This window comes from Pogoniulus pusillus, chromosome Z (genome assembly GCF_015220805.1).
Source record: "Pogoniulus pusillus isolate bPogPus1 chromosome Z, bPogPus1.pri, whole genome shotgun sequence".
NCBI lineage: Eukaryota > Metazoa > Chordata > Aves > Piciformes > Lybiidae > Pogoniulus > Pogoniulus pusillus.
In genome coordinates this window covers 47050904-47078198 of record NC_087309.1, presented here as the reverse complement: position 1 = coordinate 47078198, position 27295 = coordinate 47050904, and the positions used below count along the sequence as shown (strand labels likewise).

The window sequence follows — 27295 nt, the reverse complement described above, 5'->3', positions numbered from 1 at the left end:
CCTGCATACTGTGCATAGGACTTCATATCCAAGAAGAAAACACAACACTCTTGCCCTATGCAGTACTCCTATTGATAGCCTCCTTGTTCCAATTCCCATCTTTGGCATACATTAATTTAAAAAAGAAAAAAAAAAAACCAACAGGCATAAACAAACAAACAGCAAAAATCCTGGAAATGTAAGTCAGCAAGTGGTAATTAATATTATACTCAGTACAAGAAGCCCTTTTTTAATTCCCTTAATTCAGGAAAAACGTAACTACTACATTCTGTTTCATAAGTGATTTTTTTATTCATTCGATGTATGTTGGTTCCTGAATCAATTGAATGTATTTTGGCATTCCAGAACAAAACTACTCTCATCATGTCTGGCAATTCATGTACAATGCAGCCAGGAAGCCACTCCTTACACTATGCGGCCATCTGCAGCAGATACCAAAGGTTTTTAAACAAGCAAGCTGCAATGCTCAACATAAGCTGTATTTCAATATACAAGAAAACTTTTCATCTATTAACCAGACTATGTAATTGCCAGCACACTCAGGCAATCTGCAGCACAAGAGTTCCACAGAAATAGAAAAGGGGAAAAAATAATTTAAAAAAAAAAAAAAAAAACAACACAGAGAAAAGGGTAAGAAAAGAAACTATGTCTTCTCAGAAGACTCTTGGTTATTAATTGTTTTGCTTTCTAAATGGAGTGGTCCATACACTAAAACAAAACAGCCTGACCTTCTCCTTTACCTTCACTTCCCTCAAAAAGAGTCATTGGCAGAATTCCTAGCTAAAACTAGATGAATAGACCAAACAACACGGGTCAGGAGAACACAGCAGGTCCAAAACAATATGAGACAGAGATACAAACCAAGCAGATGTTGGGTACATGAGAGGGGGAATCACACTCAAAACTCTCTAGCTAATAGAATTGATAAATTCCCAAGAAAACTGCCACACCAAATTTAGACAGGCTACACAACTCAGCTGGTGGCAACACGAACACAAATGGGAACACATTCATAGATCAGCATTTAAAAACAAAACCAAAAAAAAAGCATGAGCTCTGTGTGGATGTGTGTATTCATTCTCCAATTTTGCACTGTTACATTTTTTTCCCACTCAAAATCACACGCAAATTCTCCCATTAAAGAACACTTCCATCTCTGTTTTCTCAGAGTTACTCAACAAGCTGGTTTGTTTCTTTTGTTATATTTGTTTAGTATGAAACACAGTATTTTTTATTTACAACACAGTTTTAAGAATTTTTACTTTGATATATCTTTTTCACTGCTACAATAAAGAGTAGCCCCTATTTTTATGATGAGCAGAAGGTTAAAAAAACACTTAAACTAAAAATCAGTATTTCCCAGATTCAACGCATCTTCTCTCTATAGTTTACAATATAATGATGACACACACTAACTCAACAGCTTTAAGAGATCATTCTGGGCAAATAAAGGAATCTCTGAACTGCATCTCTTTTTTTTTTTTTCCCTCACTCATTTTATAACTGATACACAAATCCTGATCCATTGCTATTAGTTACTCACAACTGATGTGCAAGAATTACTCCTCTTTGCATTAACAATGGTTCTGCCCACAAGACCCTTCACATATCCCATGTGACTAAGCACCATTGTTCTTGTCCTCTGTTTACTCAGGTTTGCTGCCTCAATGCACATTTCATTTTTGCCAACTCATAATCTCTTTTCAGTCTTAACACAGTAATGAAACACTTAAGCTAATATTTTCTGTACTAAATTATTTTTCTCTTTACCTAGTGTTGTGTGCCTCTAAGCCAAGCCATGATGATAAAAGAAAAAAACTGTTATGTTATTTTTATTTTATTACATCAGGCACTTATCTCCAAAGTTAAGGAACTGCTAGAACAAAACTTTAAAAGGCTATTCTTGAATTAATTCCAAAGTATTTTTGCCTCTTCAGTTAGAGAAGAATGTCAGCTTACCACTTAAGAATTACTTAGAAACTAGATAATTAAGAGAAACTGTACTTCAATACAAAGTGCTGTTATCAACAGATAATAATGCACTACATTGTCAAAATCAAGCTTTTTACTTGATGGGAGCTTTAAGTATAACTAAGATTCCTCCATCTCATCATAGCACAAATTACACTGAAGTCAAAGCTGATTCAGTAATAATTCAGCTAAAAGTGTTACTGAACTTCTAACATCCTGTGCTTTGCAGTAAAGGGGGGAAAAACACAGGAGATACAATACTACGCTGACACTAGTGAAATAAAATGTGAGTTGGGCCGTGCTGATTTGCTGTTAACATGTCAGCCTCTTTATCTCATAATAGGAAAATGGAGACTGAGCAGCACAGTATAAGAATTTCAGAAAATGTCCCACCTGTGATTGCAAATGGTTTGACCTGGCCAATGCACACCTCCCTTCAGACTCTACAAAGACTTAAAACAAGTAAATAAAAGTTTGGAGAAAAATAGTAACAATCTGATATTAAATGAAGGTTAGAGCACCGTTTTCAGAAGTTTAGAGGACAATTCACTGGTTCTTGATCAGTTGGTTACGTAGAAGGAAAAAATAAAAAAGAGGATAGGGAAAAAAATTACTAAACCGCCCATTTCTCTCCTACCAATCCCATTGAACTTCATTTTAACCTGATCATTTGACAGGGCTATAGCCTTTCTCTTGAAGAAGCGTCACAGGCTGCTGATGCAAAACCAATTCAGTAACACAGAAGTCATGAAAGACTACAGGACATTTGAAATACTGACAATACCTTTCCCATAGATCTCCTTTAGCAATGTCTGCCTGCTCCACTGTCTTGCTCCAGCAAATGCTCCACTGAAAAAAAAGCACAGAGTGCTACAAGTCTCAGCACTCCTGCTCTACTTCAATAAAGTAATACCAAGTAAGTGCTCCTTGAAAAACAGAGAAGTTCATCCAGGTAAATACAAACAGATGAGAAAAAAACATTTCTCATGTAAGTCTATTAACATCTATTTTAAGATTATTTTACTTTGCTAGTACTTGCATTGTTTATATTTTCATTTATTGAGATTAAATCTCTGGTAGCAGAGCCAAAGCATTAGAATCTAGATTAAGAATAATGCACTAGAAGAAAAACAGCTTTCTAATAGCCACAGAAAATCTTCCCCCTCACAAAACACTGGTCAGGAAAAAAAATCCTTCTACAAGAAGAACACAGAAGATGCACTATAGCAATAGTATAGTAAAATAATAAAGCTCCATTAGTTTCTCCCTCCCCTGTATCAAAGTTTCTAATCTTATCCCTCAGAATCAGAGTGAGATGGCTTGCCAAATTCAGTGGTCCAACTGATTTCCCCTTCCTGCAACATTCACAGAAAAGATAGAAAAGCACAGATTAACAATCTTTATTTCATCTTCCCACTTAAGACCTCAATTGTTACCTTGCTTTTAATAGTTTCCCAACAACCACACATTAACCAACAGAAGTGACCTTATAGCAAAACTCTACACTGTTGCAGAAAGAGATATACTAAAGAATTCACTCATTATTAAGAATAAAGCAACACGTGTACGTTTAGTAAAACACAACAACAAAAAAATACAGGGTGTAAATAAGGATAATTAGGAATGAGAAAGATGTGATCCTCTGAAATTTCTCCCTCCGTGATGAACATTATTGCCAATTTAAAAAAAAAAAAAAAAAAGGCATCTCAGAAATTAAACGAGCTGTTGATCCAGGGTTAACAGCATATATGGCTATATGACCAGAAGTAACCCTAAATCAGCATGTTCTCCTGAAAGGAGCTAATTATCAAGCCGACAGTCTAGGTCACCAGAAGCAGTAGTTCTCAAAGAGTTTCTTAGTAGCCTACCAGAAGTCTTCCAGACAATTCTGGAAACACGTTCCTCTATCCAAACATTTAAGATGACATCCACAATCATTCTGGATGACTGAATGTGTGACTGACATTCACAGGCATAGCATTTAAATGTTGGGATGTACTGGTGCAGCTCAAAGAAACTATGCCCTCTCCTTCTTGGGAGGCCTGGAAGTTTTGGAGGATGTGTACTGAAAAACTCCAAGGAAAGGATGGACAAAGGAGTCTGAAGAAATAATTTCTGCCACTCTACTAAACTTAGACCCTATACTATAGGACACAAAAATAAGGAAAAAATGGAACTTTTTTTTCCAGAACTGCTTGGGAAGACAGACTCCTCATGCAGCTGCTACAGGAACTTCTCATGCCAACCAGCACTGAACTCATTAGAAGGCTCTGAAACTCAAAGCACAGTACTTCAGACACCAAAACCATACTTCTGCAGCTACTTTTAACACACCAGCAGAACTCCAAACTTAGACTTCGGTTATTAACACTGGAGCTTTCCCCACCATGGATAATGATGCCCTGGCCACTTCTCTGGGAGATACCAGCCCTTCCAAATGAAGAGATAAATTTTAAGTGTTTCATTTAAATTATCTTTTACTAAGACTTCAAAGCACTCCAGAACTTCTATTCCTAAAGGCAGCCCCTGACAACTGACACAAGAACTAGTCACTGAACACTAAGAGCTCACAGGAAGACATCTATACCCTGAGCACCTACTTCAGAAGTGCAATTTTAAGTTCAAGAGAATACAAAACTCAACACTCCTAAGGCAAGCATTTCATTCCTACCTGGTTACTCCTAGTTCTACACCCTCAGCTGCCATCTCACACTCTTAAGTATGCTATAGTCCAGAACAGTCAGACCATTCACTACTTGGACCATGTCTATGGGTATTTGTTCACTCCACCTCAGCCTGCTTCATAAGGTCTACAGACATGAAGCACAGCCCTGTACATACTGAACTATGCAAACTTGGAGAATTCAGCATGCTTAGAGGACATTTTTGTTTGGAAAAGGAGCTTACGCACCCAATTCTGAACTGATCACTCCAAAGATACTAATTTACAGTTTATTCCAGGTATTATTCAAAATAAGTGAAAGTCTGCTTTCAGCAGTTGTATTGCACCACATATTATCTACCCTTGTATTTGCAGAATTAAATTATACAAAAGTGTGAAACAAAAGTCTGAGAAACTATAGTTCGATTTACAAAAGATGCAAACGTATAGAATACTGCATAATTTGAAAGTGACAAACTGTCAGAACTGTGCAGTTCGGAATAATTTCTTTTCCAGTAGGTTTGCTCCTACAGGAACACAAGTTGTTCTTACTATTGTAAGTAATCTTCAGGGTTTAGCCTGATGGACAGGGAACACAGGAAAGCATAAAGAGCTTTCTTCTAAGTTGTGTACAAGACTTGCTGTATAATGTTTTCTTGGCCATGCTAAGAAATAGAAAAGCACAGACATCACATTCATTATCTACTGAAGTGGATAAAGAGGGTGGAAGAATAGGTACTATCTTATCTAACAGCACTGAGCTTCCAAACACGTTCCAAAGACCCACTTACCTTCTGACACTGTTAAAACTTCCACGGCAGCCACAGAACATGACACTGTTCACATCATAACTTTTTGTTTCTATGTGTAATGATCACTTAGTGTCAAGAATCTACTAACTACTTGCAGATACAAAACAAAACCAAAAAAACATGAACTACCCTAAGGAAGTTAGTCACAATGTTCAGTTCTCCAACATAAGCACAATTTAGTTTTGTTTCGCTCAGATCAAATGAAAAGGTTTACTCCGCAGTTAGGAAAAGCCACTATTTTAAAAAGGTGGAAGGTGCAGTTTAGTGTAAATCAGGTGAAACTAAGCAGGGTAATAATAATAAGCCAAGTATCTGTACTAAGTGTCAGAGAAATAATTATCTTCTAAAGAACTGGTATCTAATGAGGAAGAGGAGCAGCACCAGAAGCAGAACTATCCCAAGGTTACTACATAATGAAAAATACTAAGAATTCCTGTATAGTAATATTCACTTTCCCCCTTTTTCCTTTTTTTTTTACTGAGGCAACAGATGAAATCTATAAGTTTATCCTAAATTAGCATTCTTACTTTCATATCTTAACATTTATAAGGTTCTACTCACAATATATGAACACAGTATTCTTAATTAGAAACAAAGACTGTATTTCAGTAAATATTTTTTTAACAACAAGAATCCTTTGTAAAAATACCTTGCCATTAAGGCTTGAGTCAAGTTTCCCCATGTATTAGCTGTCCTCTTTACTATGAAGACTGTCTCCTTGAACTATAAGGACTGAAGGAAATTCACGTTTGAAACTTCCGCAAACCCACATCGCACTGAAAAAGCTTCTTTTCCAGAAGCAGATCAGAGTCTGCCATGTGAGTAGCCACAAAACTCTTCACAATTTATCCACAACGCTAAGAGATATACCCTGTGCACTCAAAACACCAAGGAAAACTCTCAAAATCAGTTAAACTTTTAAAACTGTGTAAGACACAAGTGTGTATTGGACTTTAAAAGATGTTCCAAAGATGCTAAGCTATCAATGTAACAGGTTACCACAAACTAACTGCATGTTTAACTACCTATATCAACGGTCACCAACCACATGCTTACATAGGAGTAGTCTACTAATTCCCTCTCTGTAAGAATAGCTTTTACATCAACTCAATTAGTTACTCATTCGGGAAAGGTTAGATTTGTAAGTCCTCTGTGTAGTAAATGTCAGAGCCTTCTTTAGCAGAACAGATTACTCCATAGGGAGAATCTGCTGAACAGATGACATGTCAACCACTTGATCTTTATGTAACATTTTCCCTAGATTTTCCTTTATACTTGGAAGCAGGAAGGACAAAAAAAAAAAAAAAAACCAACCAACAACGCCCAACCCACAAAGCAGACAATCAGTGATTCATTACACCCCTACAGGAAAGCTGCGCTGAGGAATTTGATCCCTTTCACCTATTGCTAACACACTACATATAATGTATGTTACATATGTACAAGCCTTTCCTTAGCTTTGATATTCGAAGCATGGCTCTCTATGCCTGGTACTACAGACTCCGCAAGAATTCCTCTGAGGACAAATCATAACATTGTTTTCCTGCACTACCACCTTAATACACTATACAACTTTTAATCAATACTTTCTCCATGGAACCCCTCATCTGTATGAATGTGATGTGCAAATGGATACCAAAATTGTTTCCTAGGCAGCTTATTCATGAGACAAATGGATTCATATTTTTACTAATATGATAATCATATTTCCTAGTATGCCATAGGCTGTAATTTCAGGTCTTTGACGGCAAGCATATCTACTTAAAATTACTGATGTTTACCTGATCTTAATTTAATTCATGAGCAAGGAAGAACCAGGTCAAATAAATGTTTCCCCAAGACATCAATATGTACCTAGGGAAGTGTTGTTTCAAGCAACACGAGCCTCAAACACAAGCATGTGTATACTTAATCTTTTTTTTTTTTCCATACTATGACTATCAATGTCACGCTGGTTTTTCACTTCAGATGGTTGATCTTGAGAAAGAATACACTCCTTCATAACTCCTAAACTATGATAATGAATGAATGGCATTCTATGATATAACCATTAGCTGTAAGCAGTACTGAATTACACTTCCATCATTAAAAAGGGTCTTATCCATAGCTACCATGGTGACAAAAGAGTAACGCAAAAAGTTGTGGCTCCACTACAAGGGTCTATTCTTCTACATGGCATTGAAAAATATCATGAGAAATACAAAAGGTCTGAAAAGCAACAAAATTGCATCAATTACGAAGGCTGTAGTTTACAACTACATTTGTCATGCATTGCTACAATTACCCACCCCACGAGAATCTCAAGTCATTACTGGGACTGAAACACTGCTTTGGAAAGTGATCGTTCTTCGTAAAAGGATTACTCTGTTTAGACTTCATTGCTTTTCTGCCAAGCATCTGCCATATAAGGAAACCGAAGTTCACTGCCATCTATTTTGCTCAGCCTTTTCTGACGCCTATGAATAATCCTTACTGCTGCCGGGAAAGGTAAGTCTATAAACTGCATTTACTTGCTAGCAGCCATAGAAGCCACTTGAGGTCAGATACATATTAAGATTATTTCTTCATGGTATATCAGAATTGGATTAATAAATTTTCCCTCAAACACTACATTACTTGACGCTGTTAAAGAACCACTCGTGTAGGAGAGTTACAAATTTTGCACAGACTTACTCTAGCCAAGCCTTACAAATTCCAACACATTCCGGACACTTGAGAGACTGAAGCACACGCATCTTTTCCGACCAACGCACTGCCTTCAAGTGTGACAAACGGGAACAAAAAATTAAATAAACTGGTATAGAACTATGGCGTCTAGTTCACTTAAAATATTCACAAGAAATTCCTTGCCTTCACGAAAGAACTAAGCAATAACTGCCTCTCTGAGGCACGTGAAATGAATCCCCGGCAAGCAATACTGCTTTCTCTACACACACAGAGTTAGTTGGCATAACTGAACAAGCACCTGCAGTACAAAACCTTACACCAAAACTTTGTATTTAAGTTCCAGTTTAACAGCTGCAAATAGGACTTTCAAATATTATAAAGAAAAAAGGGATCAGCAAAATCAAACAAGGCTGTGTTAACTCGAAGGTTCAACTGCACATACTTTTAAGAAGTCGAAGTCAGACTACTAGATGGTTGGTTTGTTCGGGGTTTTTTTTGTTGTTTTAACATTGAGGCTCTTAAGATAAACTTTGTACGGATCAAAACGCAATACAGATCTCTCCTATACAAGCTGAAAAACACGCAGTTCAACGCATCAGCTTGAGAACAGAGAGGGGGTGGCAGGGAGGAAGAGAAGTGGAGGCAGCAGTCGACGGGGAAAACTGCGACAGCATTTACAGAGGACTACGAGGGCACTTTTTTAATAAAAAACTTTTAACAGTTGTCCTGAATCAGTCCGGCCAAATATTAACCGATGTTACAAAAAAAAACCCAACCAAAAAACAACAAAACAACAGTGAACAACAAACATGCAACGGCAGACACAAACGGTGCCAAGCCTCAAGATCTTTTGATTAAATAAAAGACACTACCTCCTTCAGAACTTTCTTATTTCCCGAGGATGTAATTATACTCGCAGGGACAGGAATCGTTTTGGAAGGGAAGGCGCTGGAACAGCAGACTCACGGAGTCGAGCAGTTTCAATTCAGTACCTTCTCCGATCGAACAAAGAAACTTTTATGTTTGAACTCCTTAAAAACTTTCGGTCTCCCCAGACTCTCCCATGGAACCAGCGACTACGTTCATACAAACAGCACTTCGGCGAGAGGGGAGAAACACAAAGGGCAGCTAAACTATGCGAGGCGGAAAACAAGACAAATAAAGGCCAGAAACAGGATATCAAAATGAAACGTGAACTCCTTCCTTTTTCCCCCACCCCCTTCAGCAGAGGAAGGATTTTTCTGTTGTTGCTGCTACTCCCTAAGCCTTCTCCATTAAATTTACCTTGTCTGGCGGGCGTCTAAACCAGATCCAGCAGGCAGGAGTTCCTTCCGACCCCAAAGAAATACATTAAATCCAATCAAGTTTTCTTCTCGGGGGGCAGAGGATAAGAAAGGGGCGGGGAGGGAAGGGGGAAGATGGAACAGCTTTCGACGAGAACGGGGGCGTTCGCGGAACGTGCGACGTGCGTGTGCACGGGGGGAGGGCAGCAGGAGAATCGAGCTCCTCCCGGCCCTCGCTGGCGGCGGCGCCGCGGGCGGCCCCGAGCAGCGCCGGCCCCGCCCGGCGCCGCGACCGCCCGATAGAAACGATGCCCGGCGGCACGGCAGCAGCGTCCCCTCCGCCACCCAGCCGTCCCTGGTAGCCCGGCGCGGCCCTAATCTGCCCGCCGCCGCCCTTCGTCCGCTGGCCGGTCTGCCTAGCTCCCGGCGCGCTGAGCCCCGCCGCTCTGCACACAGCACCCGCTGCCGCACCCCTTCCCCCCCACCGCCGCCACGCCGCCGCCAAGAGAAAGAGGGGAGCAGGATGGCCGCCCGCCTCACCTGCCCGCCCGCCGCCGCCGCCCTCTCTCCCCGCCTCCTTTCGCACACTTCCCCCTTCTGCTGCTTCTGTCTCCCACACCCCTCCCCGACCGCGGCAGCGGGTGGCCTGGAGAGGCGGCGGAGCCTTGGGGAGCAGAAACGCCTCGGGGTTGGGGAGGGACACAATCAGGGAGAGAGAAGAGGCCGCCGCACCCCTGCGGCTGCCGGCGCCGCGCACCGCCGCCCGGTCTGGGGAAGGCACTGCAGCGGCGGGGGGAGGGGGCGGAGCGGGAGCTTGGCTGGGGCCAGACGAACGCGGCCACGGTGTGAGCGCCCCCTCTGGTCGAGACGCGAAGGGAGGGCGGGGGAAGGTGCCACAGTCGCCCCCAAGCCTCGCTGCCCTCCCCCAACACCGGTGTGGGGCTGAGAGCGGGAGACCGCGGCGCACCCAATCCCAAGCCAAGGGCGTCGTGAGGGACGGGCCACTACAGCCAATGGGGCTCGGCGAGGAGCGGGCTGTAGAGAAAAGGGGGCGCGGTGGGGGCGGGAGGCGCTGGCGCGGGGTCAGGTGCTGGAGTCGGAGGGCGGGGGCTGGGCCGGGGAGGGAATGAGTGGCAGGCGGTAGGTGCGGCGGGGCCGAGCCGAGCCGAGCTGGGGCCTGCGTGAAGGGGGAGGCTGAGACGGGGGCCTGTGAGAGGGCCGAGTCGCGGCCGGGTGTTTGTGAGGGTCCTTGCTGGCCGCTAGCCACTGTGGTTTGAGAGACCCCTTGCGCTGGCGCGCGGGTGTGGCTGATCTCCCCCACGGTTTTGCCCTGAGGCTTTGCAGGGTCCGTCGGTTCCCCGGACAGAGTCGGTCCAAATGACACATCTTACCTCGGGCTTACGCAGCTCGGCTTTCTAATTTCACAATTGCACATGCTGTGCCAATATTGCTGAGATGATTTATCACAGATCATGCGTTCATTATCTTAAATTCATGGCTGCCCCAGCAGCTGCTGCTCCGTTACGCTTTCTGTAACTTCAGCTGCCAGCGTGTGGGGGAACGTGTCGATGAAAAACTGGCGAACTCTGCTCAAACACCGTGTTTGGGTATGCAGTTTTAAATTTGGGTGCAACCAACAACAACCGGGACCACATACACTGTTGCACAGTTTCACACAGACTGCAGGATGCAAATTGATTTTCAAGTATCTTAACAACCTCAGTACAATATGATGTAGCTGAAAATGCTGCTAGCTGTAGCAGTCACATAGAAGTAGGTTTGAAAAAAAAAACCCAACCATTGAGTTTACTATAGGCCATGTGGCTTTGATACCGGTGTTTGTTGGATCACGACAGTATGTCGATGGAAATTGTTTTCTCTTTAATTTCCATGGTGGTTTGAAACACGCATTTGATAGCCTATTGTGTACACAATATGCCATTTTAACAGTCCTGAAGCCTGGAGTTATGCTTGGCCACATGACAGTGCACAAAGCTAGCAGCAGGGTGGACGTGTACATGCTGCTCACCTTATGCTTCTTAACTGTGTTCTGCAGAGACCATGTCTAAGGACAGAGATAGTTTTATTTCACACCCGTTTAATCCTTGGCTTCTGTACTGGGACTGCCACCAGCTAAGCTGGGATGGTGTTTTACTACAATAATCTGCTTACTGAGAAATGGACAAAATACTAAAAAATGCAATTTTACATGAGCCATTGAACAGCAACGGAAAATGTGTCAGGTTAGTATTGACCTGTCTCTGATTTTAGCACACAACTAGTGTGAAAAGTCCTTTAAACCTCCACCAGTCCCTAAAAGTAGCTGCAGTTGATACTTTCTGTTCAGGATCATTAGTTGCATTACCCAGTTTCTTGGAGGGCTTTGGCTGAAGAGGATTCAATGCTTACCAACAAAACATGCAGTTGATCACAATTATAAAAAATCATTAACAATATTGCTTTTTGTTTAAAACTTCTTTGTGTATGGGAACTGTAGGTGTAACTACTAATTTGGCATGCATTTCTACTAGGGTAACAATACTTGCTTATTGCTTCTGTATTTTTCTACAAATACTCTCTCCATCTTTACAGAACATGGAGTCCTTCTGGGGGACTACATCTATGCCTAGATTTAAATGGTATAGATAGAGATAGATAGATTTTTTTTTTTAACATATATATATGTTAAAAAATATATATGCCTCTCCAACCTGATCTCCTTCTATGATCAGGTGACCCGCTTGGTGGATGTGGGGAGGCCTGTGGATGTGGTCTATCTGGACTTCAGCAAGGCCTTTGACACTGTCCCCCACACCAAACTGCTGGCTAAGCTGTCAGCCCATGGCTTGGATAGCAACACTCTGTGCTGGGTTAGGAAGTGGCTGGAGGGCCGAGCCCAGAGAGTGGTGGTGAATGGTGCCACATCCAGCTGGCGGCTGTCACTAGTGGTGTCCCTCAGGGATCTGTGCTGGGCCCCATCCTCTTTAACATCTTCATAGATGATCTGGATGAGGGCATGGAGTCAGTCATCAGCAAGTTTGCAGATGACACTAAGCTGGGGGCAGATGTGGCTGGGTTGGAGGGCAGAAGGGCTCTGCAGCGGGACCTTGACCGCCTGGACAGATGGGCAGAGTCTAAAGGGATGGGGTTCAATAGCTCCAAGTGCAGGGTGCTGCACTTTGGCTACAACAACCCCATGCAGAGATACAGGCTGGGGTCGGAGTGGCTGGAGAGCAGCCAAACAGAGAGGGATCTGGGGGTGCTGATTGATATCCGCCTGAACATGAGCCAGCAGTGTGCCCAGGTGGCCAAGACAGCCAGTGGCATCCTGGCCTGCATCAGAAATGGTGTGGCCAGCAGGAGCAGGGAGGTCATTCTGCCCCTGTACTCTGCACTGGTTAGACCACACCTTGAGTACTGTGCTCAGTTCTGGGCCCCCCAGTTTAGGAGGGACGTTGAGATGCTTGAGCGTGTCCAGAGAAGGGCGACGAGGCTGGGGAGAGGCCTTGAGCACAGCCCTACGAGGAGAGGCTGAGGGAGCTGGGATTGTTTAGCCTGGAGAAGAGGAGGCTCAGGGGTGACCTTATTGCTGTCTACAACTACCTGAGGGGAGGTTATAGCCAGGAGGAGGTTGCTCTCTTCTCTCAGGTGGCCAGCACCAGAATGAGAGGACACAGTCTCAGGCTGTGCCAGGGGAAAATTAGGCTTGAGGTGAGGAGAAAGTTCTTCACTGAGAGAGTCATTGGGCACTGGAATGGGCTGCCCGGGGAGGTGGTGGAGTCGCCGTCCCTGGGGCTGTTCAAGGCAGGATTGGACGTGGCACTTGGTGCCGTGGTCTAGCCTTGAGCTCTGTGGTAAAGGGTTGGACTTGATGATCTATGAGGTCTCTTCCAACCTTGGTGATACTGTGATACTGTGATACTGTGATATATATATGTATTTCTGAAAACATTAAGTCACTTCCATTTATTCTTGTTCAGATAACCCTTTTTTTTTCAAATGAGTCTGCTTTGAACTAAGGCCAGGTATGAGAACGTCGCCTCCATTGTCAACAGATTAAGAATTTCTCAGTATATGCATGTACTGTAATAAAATTGCTACTTTTTTAATCTCATGTGAATAGCTGATCATTCATACCTAGTAGCCAATAATGTGTCCTTATCATAATCAACGTGATTTGCTCTCTGTAACCGATAGCCTCCATTCCAGTTATCTCCAGGGCACCTCTTTTATGTGTGAGTTACCACAACTTTTTAGATGTGAAAATGTTCTTTGGCAACATTTAGTGCGGATTGCCCAATGTTTTTATTAATGCATCACAGCAGTAGGCTGGTGTGGGAAATTTTTAGCAACTATTGGTAACATGGTGAATCTACCACAGTTGTAGTATTAGTTCTAATGTGAGATATTAATTCACTTACAGTTTTACCCATCAAAAAGAAAAGTCTGCTGAAACTATGCTGGCTGTACCACAGCTCCTGAAGATACTTTACATAGACAAGATACAACTATCTATACAAATTAAGAAAATACCAGGAGCTATTCCAGGGATTTAAAAGTGCTATAAATATCAAGACAGTATTTAGATTACAGCTTCAGCAGGGTCCCCAGCAACATTAATTCCCAGAGTTGGTATCCCAGTTACCAAATAATTACAGATTAAGTGCACAAAGTACAAAATACAGAGTTATATAATGAGCCTTTCAAGTAAGGCCATGCAAGTGATGCCACTGAAAGTTTAAACAAATTCTTTACAGACAATTTTACAGTAGACACTAGGCCCAACTCCTCTCATTCAGAATTCTATTTTTATATTTGAAGTGGAGCACTAGTAAATACTGCAGTACTGCACAGTTAAGCTGGAAGAACAATTGTTGAAACAGACATCGCTCTGCCCCTTTCAAGAATTCCATGGCATGAAGAATGTATACAGAGTTTTTCAGAGTAACAGAGAAAAATTGCAACTTTTCCCTACCCATACTGTGGTTCACTATGCCTGTGCATTTCCACTTTTCCAAGAGCCAGATTGAAAGGGAGATGCACTACTGCTAATTAAATGCTCAGTTAGTGACTTAACAGTGGGGTTTAACTTTATTTGAATTGGGACTTCTGGACATCATTGTAATATAAATATTAAATAATACCTCTTGGAAATATTGCATCAGGAATGGTGTGGTCAGCAGGAGCAGGGAGGTCATTCTGCCCCTGCACTCTGCACTGGTTAGACCACACCTTGAGTACTGTGTCCAGTTCTGGGCCCCTCAATTTAAGAAGGACATTGAGATGCTTGAGCATGTCCAGAGAAGGGCAACGAGGCTGGTGGTGCCATGGTCTAGCCTTGAGCTCTGTGGTAAAGGGTTGGACTTGATGATCTGTGAGGTCTCTTCCAACCTTGGTGATACTGTGATACTGTGAAGTAATAACTCCCTGAAAGAAGTGAAGAAGTAATCTTTTCCTTAACACATATGTATTGAATTGTATTTCAGCTACCCTATAATTTAAATTTGCACATGGTCCATCCAGAATGTCTTGTAACATTTTCTCAACTGATGTGGTTCACAATTGCATTACAGAACACTTATACTGGTGAAATCAACACAAAGCTAGTGGCAGGTCTTAGAAGTATATTGCTATGACTTTTTATAAATGCACAATGCCTATCAACTGTATTTAAAGAGAAGCTAAGTAAACAACCTTTGTTCAAGCTGACTTTGGTACAATACCAAATTTACACTGGTTAAATATTGCATCACAGCATATAAAGAAATTTTCCCTGTGTTTGGTTGCATTATTTATCAAATAGTAGAATTGAACAAGGGGGATGAATGTAAATGTATTATGTGACTAAGTTTTGGAGTACTAAGCAGGTACCAATAGAAAGTCTTTGTCACAGCAGGAGCTATTTTGTATATGCTGTGTTCCAAAAATGGTTAGGAATGTATTAGAGTTATTTTTAAACATTTCATTGTGCCTTTTTGTTTGTTATTCTCTTCCTTAGTTGCCATGGGTGGACTCATGAATTCTGACTGATGCACAGGATTCGACATGGAGGAGGAAACACAAAAAGAAGGTGTTAAGGCACCTTTGCTTTTCCCTGATATGGACTGCTTTGCTTCTGGAGAGTTTCTTTGACATTGCCTTTAAGCTGTGATGCAGTCTCTTAGCCTAAGAGTCTGTTTTCACAGCTGATGCCTTCACATAAGTCTTGCACTGGTCAAGACAAATGGAAAGGAATGAAAATGCAGCTGTGCCATATGAGGACATGGACACCTGTAGACCATAACCGTCAGTCGTTTGCTTGCACACTTCTGCTGAGCTGCTTCTGGCCACACTGTGGACAAAGAGTTAAACATGAAGTTATCAGAAATGGTCAGCTGTAAAGCTGTCTAAAATAAGCTACTTGCACAGTATTTTGACTATGCATGGACTATGGTTTTGGACTGCCTGTGACAGAGTTCTTGGGTCAAATAAGGGTAACCATGCTTCTGAATTTTTTTGTGTCCAAAAGGAATCCTGAAAGAATACTGTACTAGCTTCCAATCAATTCTGGGATAGCATTTCTATAGCAAATCAATTCTGCTATCTCTACCGTGGCTCTGGAGTAACTCTGTACTGGTTATATTGCTCTTAAAGGTCAGTAATTAGAATAGAATAGAATAGAATCAACTTAGTGCTGCACCTTGTAAGAGAACTATGACTCCTCTCTCTGCATTGGTAGGAAAGAAGAATTTATGTCGCAAGTTAATTTGAAATTAATTATGGTGGAGTTTTTAAGCTGATGAAAACCTGTGAGTATGTGTTCTGGAATAACAAGTTGGTGAATAGGTGTTGTGTAGATAGACATTCTAAAAGTTATCACAGATATAATTCCATAATTAGTTTCTATAGGCACATTTATGATGATAATCATAATACTAACCCAGATCTCTCTGACTGCAGTACAAATTGTGCTTGGTTTAAATTTTATGGCTTCCTTATCTTTGTTTTGAACATTATTTTTTTTCACAGGAGGCCCACATTGAGAATCCAGATGTCTTAGTAGTTTTTAGCAACACTGCTGTATATGGGCATGCTTAACAAATCCCTCAGTCTTCCATTGTCATCTGTTTCCTCTGAATATTTTCAGTCACATAAAAATAAGACTAAAAATATGTGAATTTTTGGCTTCAATGTTGGCTCAATTATATTTAAGGTTGAATTTTTTATGGACTATCATGTTTTTCAGTTTTTGTCTACCAAAAGTTCTAAGTCATGGTAGCTGAAAACAATGTACTATTTTTAATGTTTTAATTCACAGACTTCACCTCATGGCTTCTTCCACCAAAATGACGCTTCAATATAAGCCTTACCTGACAGACAGAGGTAGTGTGCTGTATCAGTGAGGAAATACTGACTTGCCAGGCCACAAAGGTAAGATAGTTATGTATTATCAACTTTCCATGCCTGTGAAGAAGCAAAAGCTCTCACTAGAGAAAGTGGCTTTAGCAAGTGCTTTGAGAAGAGTACTTTCATCTAGAGCTGTGGTTACTCTTTATGATGATTTCTTTAAATAAAACCTTTAAATATGTTACTTTGCTGTTAAACTAAGGTTACAAAAATACATAGATTTGATTAACTGTGCTACTAGTAACATAGCAGAGTTTGCATCTGAGCATCATTACAGTATTAACATAATTTTTATGAACACACCCATTCCATTTGCTGTAAAAGAAGAGGTGAAGTGTTTCAGTCAGAAGTTTATCTCACTTCTGTGCATTTTGAGAATACAGTTAAAATGCCATGGCTATTATACTGTCTGATACAAGTGAGACAAGATTCATAGAAGAGGTAGAATCTTTAATTAGACCAGCTGATAGAACTGGAGAAAACAAACAAACTTCTGGACTTGACTGACATCCATTAATCAGATCTGACAAGAAGCAAATTCCAGACCAAGTACAAGTGGGATTTATTTTAATTACTTTAATCTGTCAAAGGACTGGCAAGAAAATAGTTGCTAACATGAATGTACAGTGATAAATCGGCAAGAAAATGGTAAGCTTTATAAACAATGTCACTACCAAGTACACAATTTGTTTATCTATCATTAAGAATTTTGATCCCAAGATTATTTTTCAAGCATGACTTGTAGGTCTTTTGTAAGCACTTGGGCATTGTAAGAGATGGAATATTTCCTTCATTAAAACAGAGTTCTCTGATCCCTTGCTGTGTTTTGTCAATTTTCTGTGTGAGTTCTGAGTGAGTCATGTTTGATTAGCTTCATGCACGTAATTCTCGCGAGAGGATATGATGTGCAATGCATCACATTTTTAAAGGTGTAAGAAGAAGCATGGAAATTAACAGTTATTTTAGGCACTGAGATAAATTATGTTAAATACATTGGTATTAATGAATTTTGCACTTGCTGTGCCAGCAAGCTTTGGTTCTAATGAGTGAAGGAGAAATCTGTTAGTACAGGAGACCGTGCATTTAATATTTGAAGCAGTGTACAACAAGAGAGATGGAAAAGAGCTCCAGGAAGAACTCTTCAAGGATGAATTTTAGTAGATGCTGTGATTATTTAGCAATTTTCTGTACACATGCCAGCATCCAGTAGCACTTAGTAGACAGGAAGATATTGTTAGTGAGGGTTTATTTTTTTGCATTACTAGATTGACAGACAGTATTTGATTGGTTAATTGAAATACAGAGCCTGCTTCTTTCAGGGCAGCTCTAGAGACTTTTTCTAGTTTTTGCATAGTGGCTGACATTTGAAGAGATTGTTGATTTGTGTTTTCCTCTACAGGTTACTTTGTTTTGTCAACTTTTGCCAGCCATGTTGTTTAGAAAGATGATGTTCATATTCTGTTATTAGGAAGGGGAGGGAATATGGAATTGACATCAGTGGAGAAGTTCAGTAACAACATGTATCTTTTAGATACAGAGTAGATTTGGTGGCATAATTCTGTCACTTACTGGTCTGCACATTTCTTTAGCAATGGCAGCCACCTCCATCTGAAAATCACCAGTTTAGGTGAATCAATATTGTATTAAATTAGAAAAACAATTGTATTATTTTATGTTGGACAGATACCGCCCTGAACAAGTGGTGTTTGGGAAAGAAATCCTCAAAGATGTAAATACTGGTAAACTTCTTTTTAAGATGTTCATATGTTACATGGTCGTGTCTTTGTTAAGACTGTTCCACATTTTAGATCTCCACAGATATGCTTTTATTCAAACTATGAAGAAAAATGAAATTGGAAGGCTATAGTTGCATTATTTTCCATAGCATAACCATTTTAACTATTGTCGTGGTACTGAGTTTAGGGAAAGTTCGGGGAATAATATGTGAGGCCGATTTGTAAAGGTTTAAAGTGATTTATTACTAAAAATACTAGAAATCCCCTTCCCCAAACTTATTTATAGCTATCCCTCGTGAGTTCTTGGTTCGCGGTTGAGAATTTAAATGCAGAATGGCTAAAATAAAGTGAGTCCGTGATTTAAGAAAGTTTTGAGTCTTGAGAAATTATCCAGTCTTTAAATAAAAAGTTTATCAGTTACTCACTGTCCAAATGCAGATCTGAAGAGTTTTTAAAGCATTACGAATTGCGATGTGTTGTTTGAGCTTTCGCGGGTCCGATCGAGTCAGTCATCGGCTCGCAAAGCTGATGGGGACCGGGTGCTGCCCCGTTCGTGCCGAGCTGGCTTGTAGCTTCTATTGCTGCGATGCTTGTGCAGGCATGGTATCATTCAGAAGAAGAGCAGGGTGAAGATCGAGGTGCAGGGTTTTTGAGAATGAGGAGAAAGCGAGGGTTGCTCAATTAAGGCAAACAGCATTTTTATGGTGTTCAAAAGAGGTGTGCTCAGGCAATTTTATGTTAATTTTACAGATTGGTACAAAGTTACAATCAATTCATACAGTTGGACAATTCTTACCATAAACAACCTACAGGACCACCCAGGGGTTCAGCCCCCAACAGGTGGTCAGCGAACTATGGGAACCAAGGTCTTTTGGCTCAAAACAGAGCCAATGTTATGTCTCTGCCCCCTCGGGGAAGAAATCTCCCAGGGCTGTCTGGCTCATGCAAGCAGAGATAAAATATTGTTTTGGTTTTCGATGGCTGGTACCATGTGAGCCACGACTTAACTTGCAATCACAGTATCACAGTATCACAGTATCATTAGGGTTGGAAGAGACCTCACAGATCATCAAGTCCAACCCTTTACCACAGAGCTCAAGGCTAGACCATGGCACCAAGTGCCAGGTCCAACCTTGCCTTGAAGTGCCCCAGAGACGGCGACTCCACCACCTCCCCGGGCAGCCCATTCCAGTGTCCAATGACTCTCTCAGTAAAGAACTTTCTCCTTACCTCAAGCCTAAATCTCCCCTGGTGCAGCCTGAGGCAATTAAGACCTTTGCAAGGGGGCTCTGCTCCCTTCCATGACCACTATGTGAGCTATTTTGCCTGCAGTTCAGCCTTGTATTTATGTTTTAATACAATTATTAATAGAGTTCTGAGATACATAGGTGTGCGTGTGTATAAATATATATACACACACGACAATCTTCTAAAGCCTAGAACTGAAATGCAACGTAAGAGACATACATGTGTGTAAACCATATATGTGACATACACCTATGTACAAATATTTCAGTGATAAACACTCATTCGTATACTGTAAGACATCTATAACATTACTTTTAAAGCAAATACATGTTGATATAAGTGAATGGACACAAAAGCTCTATAAATCACATGTAAGCTTGGGGGGAAAATGAGTTGGTCATTTAATGGGCAAGCTGCTGACACGGAGTTCTAAAATGTAAGGATTTGCTTTTTAAAATGTGGAGATACTTTTCATATGAGTAAGCTCATTGTCCTCACTGAGATTGCTAATACAGATAGAGTTGCACACCTGACACTAGATCTGTGAACTAAGGGCTTGTTTACATTGAATCAGAAAAGTGCACAAAATCTGTGTGTACTGAACCACCTTAATTTTCCATGCAATACAGTTTTAGCATATACTAGCTGTTAACTGAAGTCCTATACACCAATTTGAAGCTTATGAAATAAGACATGTGTAATGTTTTACTGAGCTACTACTTACCCACCCTTCCCATGCTGAGAATATCCTGGAGGGGTTAGGAAGGTAAGAAAGACACTGAATTCTGCTTCCTTCTTACAACATCAGAGACTCACAATGCAACACTGCAAGCTCCTTTCATGTCCTTGCTCTGCAGAAAACAGACACAGAGCACCTCCATAGATCTTTTCTTTCCCTAACAACTCATTTCAGTTGCCTTCATTTGTATGTTCCAGGTGATGACCACACAAGAAGTTTCAGAAGGCAGTTGAAAATCGTGATGTTTCAGCATATACAGTAGTTGACCCATTCTCAGATGTACAGTGGAAAACACTCTTTTTTCCCATACACATTTTCTATTTCCTCACCCCCTTCTTCGACTGCTTGAGCTTGAGAAGTCTGTAACAAACAAGTCACAGTTCTCCACTGTTGCTCCTCACCAACAATGTGTCACAAGCCACTGTTAGCTATTGAAAGTTTGAGTAAGCTACACTGAAAACTTGAAGCATTTCTTAGTGAAGAAATGTAAGATGCAAAGATGTTTATTTTACAGCTGTTTTGTTTCTCATTCCAACACTGAAAGTGATGCTTTTCCAGTCATACATGACTATGCTTCCAGAGAAGATCATGGTATCATAGAATGGGTTTGAGTTGGAAGAGACCTCCAAAAGTCATCTAGTCCAATCCCACTGAAGTGAGCAAAAACATCCTCCATTAGATCAAGTTTCCAAGAGTTCTGCTGAGCCTGACCTTGAGTATCTGCAAGGATGAGGCCTCAACTACCTTCCTGGGCAACCTGCTCCAGTGTCCCACTACCCTCATGGTGAAGAACTTTTTCCTAATGTCCAACCTAAATTTGCTCTTCTCTAATCTAAAACTATTGCTCCTTGTTCTATCAGTACAGGCCTTTGCAAACAGTCCTCTTCCAGCCTTTTTGTAGGCCCCCTTCAGATACTGGAAGGCTGCTATTAGGTCTCCCTGGAGTTTTCTCCAGGTGAACAACAGAATCAAAGAAAACATCTGGTTGGAAGAGACCTCGATGATCATCAAGTCCAATCTTTGATCCAGCACTGAAAAGTCAATACTAAACCACATCCCTAAGCACCAGGTCCACATGCTGCTTAAACACCTTCAAGGATGGTAACTCCACAGCTGCACTGGGCATTCCAATGTTTGATAACCCTCTCTGTGAAGAAGTATTTCCTAGCTTCCAGCCTGAACCTTGCCTAATGCAGCTTATAACCATTTTCTCTAGTCATGTTGCTTGTCACCAAGAAGAGGCTGGCTCCCTCCTTGCTCCGACCTCTTTTCAGATAGTTGTAGACAGCAATGATGTCTCCCCTCAGCCTCTTCTCCAGGCTGAACAACCCTAGCTTGCTCAGACACTCCTTGTAGGTTATGTGCCCTAGGCCCCTCACCAGCCTCATTGCCCTTGTCTGAACACTCTCAGAACCTCAATGTTCTTCCTCTAGTGAGGTGCCCAGAAATGAATACAGTATTCAAGGTGTGGCCTCACCAATGCTGCATACAGGAGGATGATCACCTCCCTGTTCCTGCTGACCACACTGTTTCTAAGAGAAGCCAGGATGTCACTGGCTTTCTTGGCCACCTTAGCACACTGCTGATACTTAATTAACTATCAAACAGTACTCCCAAGTCCCTCTCAGAGTTGCAACTTTCTAACCACACATCCCCAAATCTGTAGCTTGCTATGGGCTTGTTGTGACCCAGTTCCCTCAGCTTGTCCTCAGCTTGTCTTTGCAGCAGAGCTGCTCTAGTCCCCTAATTATTCCTGTGGCACTTCTCCAGACTCGCTCCATCAGTTCCATGGCTTTCTTATGTTGAGGGCTCCAGACCTGGATGCAATGTTTCAGGTGAGGGCCCACCAGAGCAGAGCAAAGTGGCAGGATCACCTCTCTAGGTCTGCTGGCCACACATCTTTTGATGCAGCCCAGGATGTGATTGACTTTCTGCGCTGCAGGTGCACACTGTCTGCACATGTCCAGCTTCTCATCCATCAGCATCCCCAACTGCCTTCTCACTGGGCTTCTTTCTGTCACCACATCTCCCATCCCATATTGATATTGAGAATTGTTCTGGCCCAGGCACAGGACCCTGCACTTGCTTTTGTTGAACCTCATGAGGTTCACCTGGGCCCACCTCTCCAGCTTGTCCAGATCCCTCTGGCATATCAACAGCACCACTCTGCTTAGTGCCACCTGCAAACCTGCTGCTGCTGCATTCAATCTCACTGTCTATACCACTGATAAAATTATTAAACAGCACAGGTCCCAGGAGGGATCCCTAAGGGACACCACTTGTCACTGCTCACCATCTGGACTTCAAGCCATTGAGCACTACCCTCTGGATGTGGCCATCCAGCCAATTCCTTATCCATTGAACAGTCCACCCAGCAAATCCATATCTCTACAACTTGGTGAGTAAGATGTTGCAGGGACCCTGTCAAAGGCCTTGCAGAAGTCCAGATAAATCACATCCATAGGTCATTGCTTGTCCACTGATGTAGTCTCTCCATCATAAGAAAGCCTCTATGTTCATCAGGCAGGACTTACCCTTAGTGAAGCCATGTCAGCTGTCTTTGATTATTTCCCTGCCTTCCATGTGCCTTGATAGAGCTTATAAGATAATCTGTTCCATGATCTTCCCGGACTCGGAGGTGAGGCTGACAGGTTGGCAGTTCCCAGGGTCCTCCTTTCTACCCTTTTTAAAAATGGGTGCAATGCTTCCTTTCTTTCTGTCCCCAGGAGCTTCACCTGACTGCCAGGACTTTTCAAACATGGTGGAGAGTGGCTTGGCAACTACATCACCTAATTCTCTCAGGACTCTGGGATGTATCTCATCAGGTCCCATAGACTTATGTATATTCAGGTACCTCAGGTGGTCACAAACCTGATCTTCACATACAGTGGGAGGGATTTGGCTGCCCAGCCTTAGGACATGTTGGGAGAGAAGTTGACGGTGAAGACTGAGCAAAAAATGTTGGTGAGAACCTCAGCCTTCTCTTCATCTGTTGTTATTAGGTCACCATTCTTCCTTTTCAGTGAGAGTATATTTTCCTTAACCTTCTTTTTTATATTGACACACCTGTAGAAGCCCTTCTTGTTATTCTTCACATCCCTTGCCAAGTTCAACTCCAGCCATGCTCTGGACTTCCTGACTTCCTGCTTTTTGCTCCACCATGTATAGGATGAATTCCTTCATGATGTTATGGTGCAGTCCTGCATTTTATCTTCTGTGTAGGGGTGTACAGTAAAAGGGGAATGTTTAAGCTGCCAGTGATTATTGAAGACCTTCCTTTCTCCCTGAAAACAGGTCAGCTTACCTCCAGGCAAGGACCAGACTCCGAGGGTGAAAAATAGAGGGGTGAAAAGAAGAAGTCTGCTGCTTCAGGAGAATAAAAAGTAAGCCCAGGCAGGCTATGGTTTATGAAGTGGTGAAAAGACCAGTTTTACCACATTTGAGCACCCTACAAGTGCCCCAGCTGTTGCTTTACTTTCTTGTGTGTGAAGCTGATGACAGTACTGGCAGATCCCAGCCATGCTGCCTGGGTATGTAGGTTTCTAGAAATTAATTAGAAAAAGCAAATGTTAATTCTCTTGCGAGGAAGGATCAACACTATGAAAATGGTGGGAGTGACTCCTTAAGAAAGAAATGCAAGTAAAGATTAAATTAAGAAAGCTACACTGTAGGGAGGAGCTCTTGACACTGTAGTACTTAGGCAGTTGATACCTGTGGGTGACTGTGGAGGAAATGGATGTGAGCAGTTAGTATGTACTCTAACGTGCAACTGCAAAGAGATAAAGCAGATAATTGAAAACAAGTGTTATCAAATAGAACAGAAGGGTATTCTTAAAGCCTTAGGAGAGCAAAGAAGCAACTGAAAAAGGAAAAGTAGCGTAATCACACGTAGCTGGAAACTACAAGCACTCTGCAAAACCATTGAGCAGCACAAGCAGGGAAACGTAGTGAGGGTGAACACTATGCAAGGCAGAAAGCCGATGTGTCCATTTTCTTACTGCAGTGGCACCCTTTCATCAACTGGTCTGACTCTCTCTGCAAGGTAATTTGCTTTTTTCTCTTGTGACTTGATTGAAGAGCAGAAATGATGATCTGATGGAAAATGAGGTAGACAAACAAAAGGCTGGTAGGAGAGAGAAGTTATTAAGTCTATGGATGAAGAAGACTACAAACGAAAGGCAGATTAGTAAATGAAGGCATAGAGAGGAGGGACGGGTAAGGAGAGGACTGAAGAAACACCTGCTGTTAGCCAAGCCTATAGCTCCAAAAAGAAAACCCCAAACCTATGCACATATCATACTCCATTTAATTAAATAAATGCATGTGTAACACAAAGTGTCTGGAATTCCTGGTGAAAGATTTAAACAAGATTTCAGTAGTTACTCATTTCAAGCCTCTGTTCTCCTAGAGCCCTGTGGTTGCTTACAGTCACTCGAGGATTAACTAACTACATATATTAGTGACTTTGAATATTTTGGCATTTAGTTAGTTTTGTTTTAGAGAAAGTAAGATTTCTAAATACTTCCAATGGAGATCCAAGGACCCTTATTTTATCCCACCTGGTAATTCTCAACACAGATGCAGGAAAAACCAACTGCACCAGTGCCACAGGGCAGTAAATACAACTCACCTAAAATAAGACTTTCCTTGGAGTTAGTAAGATATCCTCAGAATATGCTCTGTTAATCCAGTGCCCATTGTAAAGAATTAAACTGCAATGTATTTTAGTTGTTTTCTCATGCATGAACTTAATTAGCTGAGGCACCCAAATGAACTATGCTGCACATAATCTTTTTTTTATGTAACATGCAGCCTTACAGGTGGCTGAAGTACTGAACATTTTGTAGTTGTATATAGACACTTGTATTTTTTTATCTTTTGTATCTTTTTTTCCCATTTGTCCTTACTTGACTACTGAATAATAAAAAAAGCCCAGAGTTTCCTTTCCTGTGAACTCTGCTGCCTGGTTACTTAAATTTTAAACAGAGTTAAGTTGTTTTTTTCTTATGTAGGGAGACCTTTATTCACTGTTTGTTAAACAAAAAGGTGTGCACATACTTCTTTTTGTAAGTTGATTGCTTGAGGTTTTGTTGTCTGATTTGTTTTTAATGAACATTTTCACATATATTAAAGCTGACTATTCCACCCTTTTGAAAGAATAATATCTTTTTGACCTAGTCTGCTAATGCTATGCAGGTGACACCATTGTAGAAAACATCTTCTATGCATACTCTTTGGTTTTGGTGTTCCCTGCCCCCCCACACTTTAGAAATCACCCAGACTAGGCTCAGCCGGCTCTGGAAATTGAATGAAGCTATTTATTTACAGCTGGCACAATATGCAAGCAGATATTTACAGTATATACAGTTATATACAGAAATATACAAAGTAAAAGGTAATACAGAAACACAACTCCCCTCCCAGAAACCTGAGTCCCCAGGAGGAGCTCCCAACCACCCTTTCACCTTCCCCCTACCCCTCTCAACCTTCCCCCAGTCCCAAGGAAGAATGGACATTCGGCCAGGGGGTTAGGAAGCAAAATGGATTAGTCAGAGAAATGGAGGGTGAGGTTAGAGAGATGCAGCTCACAGATCCCCAGCAGGAGTAGTGAGTTATCTATGTCTGGATTCTTCTTCTTGTATCTCTCAGTAAGCCTATGAGTGAAGTAGACATCATTCTCTTTTCCTTTTCACAGCCTGTAATCTCACCAATCTCTTCTCACCAAAACATTCTGGCTAGCTTCAAACTAGCACAACATACTACCACTGCTTATGAGACTGCTGACAGAAGATACCAAAAGAGTGGACAAGTCACACTACAGTTGAAAAATAACCCAAAACAGTCTATATTTGCCTTATAAATTACCTATTTCCATTGATAGCAATTTACTTAATGCAAACCTAAGTTAACATGAATTCCTGGCTGAGGCACTTAGTGCCATGGTCTGGTTGACTGGATAGGGCTGGGGGATAGGTTGGACTGGATGATCTTGGAGGTCTCTTCCAACCTGGTTGATTCTATGATTCCTTGCGGTGTTTTGAGAATAGTACAGAATAGTACAGAAATCCCTTCCTGTTTCCATTCTCTTTGGTACTTCTTGCATAGCTTTCAGATTTCAGTTACAATTTCAGTTACAGCAGTGGGAAAAAAAAAAAGCTTCATTTAATCATGCTTAAATGTAGCCTGTCCTCTTCTTTTTCTGCAGCACACAACCATTATTTCCCAGGTGGGATATCCCATGGTAAAGAAACACAACACAATCCTCACATCTGTGCCTGTATATAATATATAAAACTAGCTGGAGTAAAAATACAGTGTTTCTAATGGCATTGCCGTGGTAGGTTCATTTTCTTTTTATCTGCAGTGCAGACTGGTATTTTTCCAAAAGTTAAAGCTTTATGTGTGTTAAGTAACCACAGAAGATTGTTACTGCTCTGCTGCAGCTTGACGTTACAGGGAAAGGAAAGCACAACCAGTTTCACTAAATTCACTAGGACAAAGGTTAAAGACAGACTTTTACTACATTTATTTCTCTTAATGTTCTCCAAAATAACAATAAAAAAATAATCCCCAAATAGCAGCCAGATCCCTTTAAGAAACAACTACCCCTCCAATGAAGATATCTTCATATGGGAAAGGTGATTAACTGGCCTACTCTGACCAACATAAAGTCATCTGAAGATACTCCTTCCTCCCAAAATCCCAATTAAAAATGTTTTCATTTACAAAATACTTCCACTGTTATGAGTATTACATTACTTTCCATCCAGAAAACACAAACCCAACGTGCC

General features: G+C 41.5%; 1 protein-coding gene across 2 annotated transcripts in view; it reads right to left on the bottom strand.

The window, feature by feature from the left end:
- The window catches only part of ERBIN (erbb2 interacting protein), a 121634-nt gene extending 111649 nt beyond the window's left edge, over positions 1-9985 (bottom strand). Inside the window, exons 1-2 of one of the 2 annotated variants that reach the window (XM_064140883.1) lie at positions 9936-9985; positions 9397-9440 (exon numbers count right to left, since the gene is read on the bottom strand). The gene's annotated coding sequence lies outside the window, so the exon portion shown is untranslated. Of the gene's footprint in view, positions 1-9396; positions 9650-9935 lie in introns of those variants that run through there. The other variant, XM_064140884.1, reaches the window with a different exon arrangement.
- Between the last annotated feature and the right edge of the window lie 17310 nt (positions 9986-27295).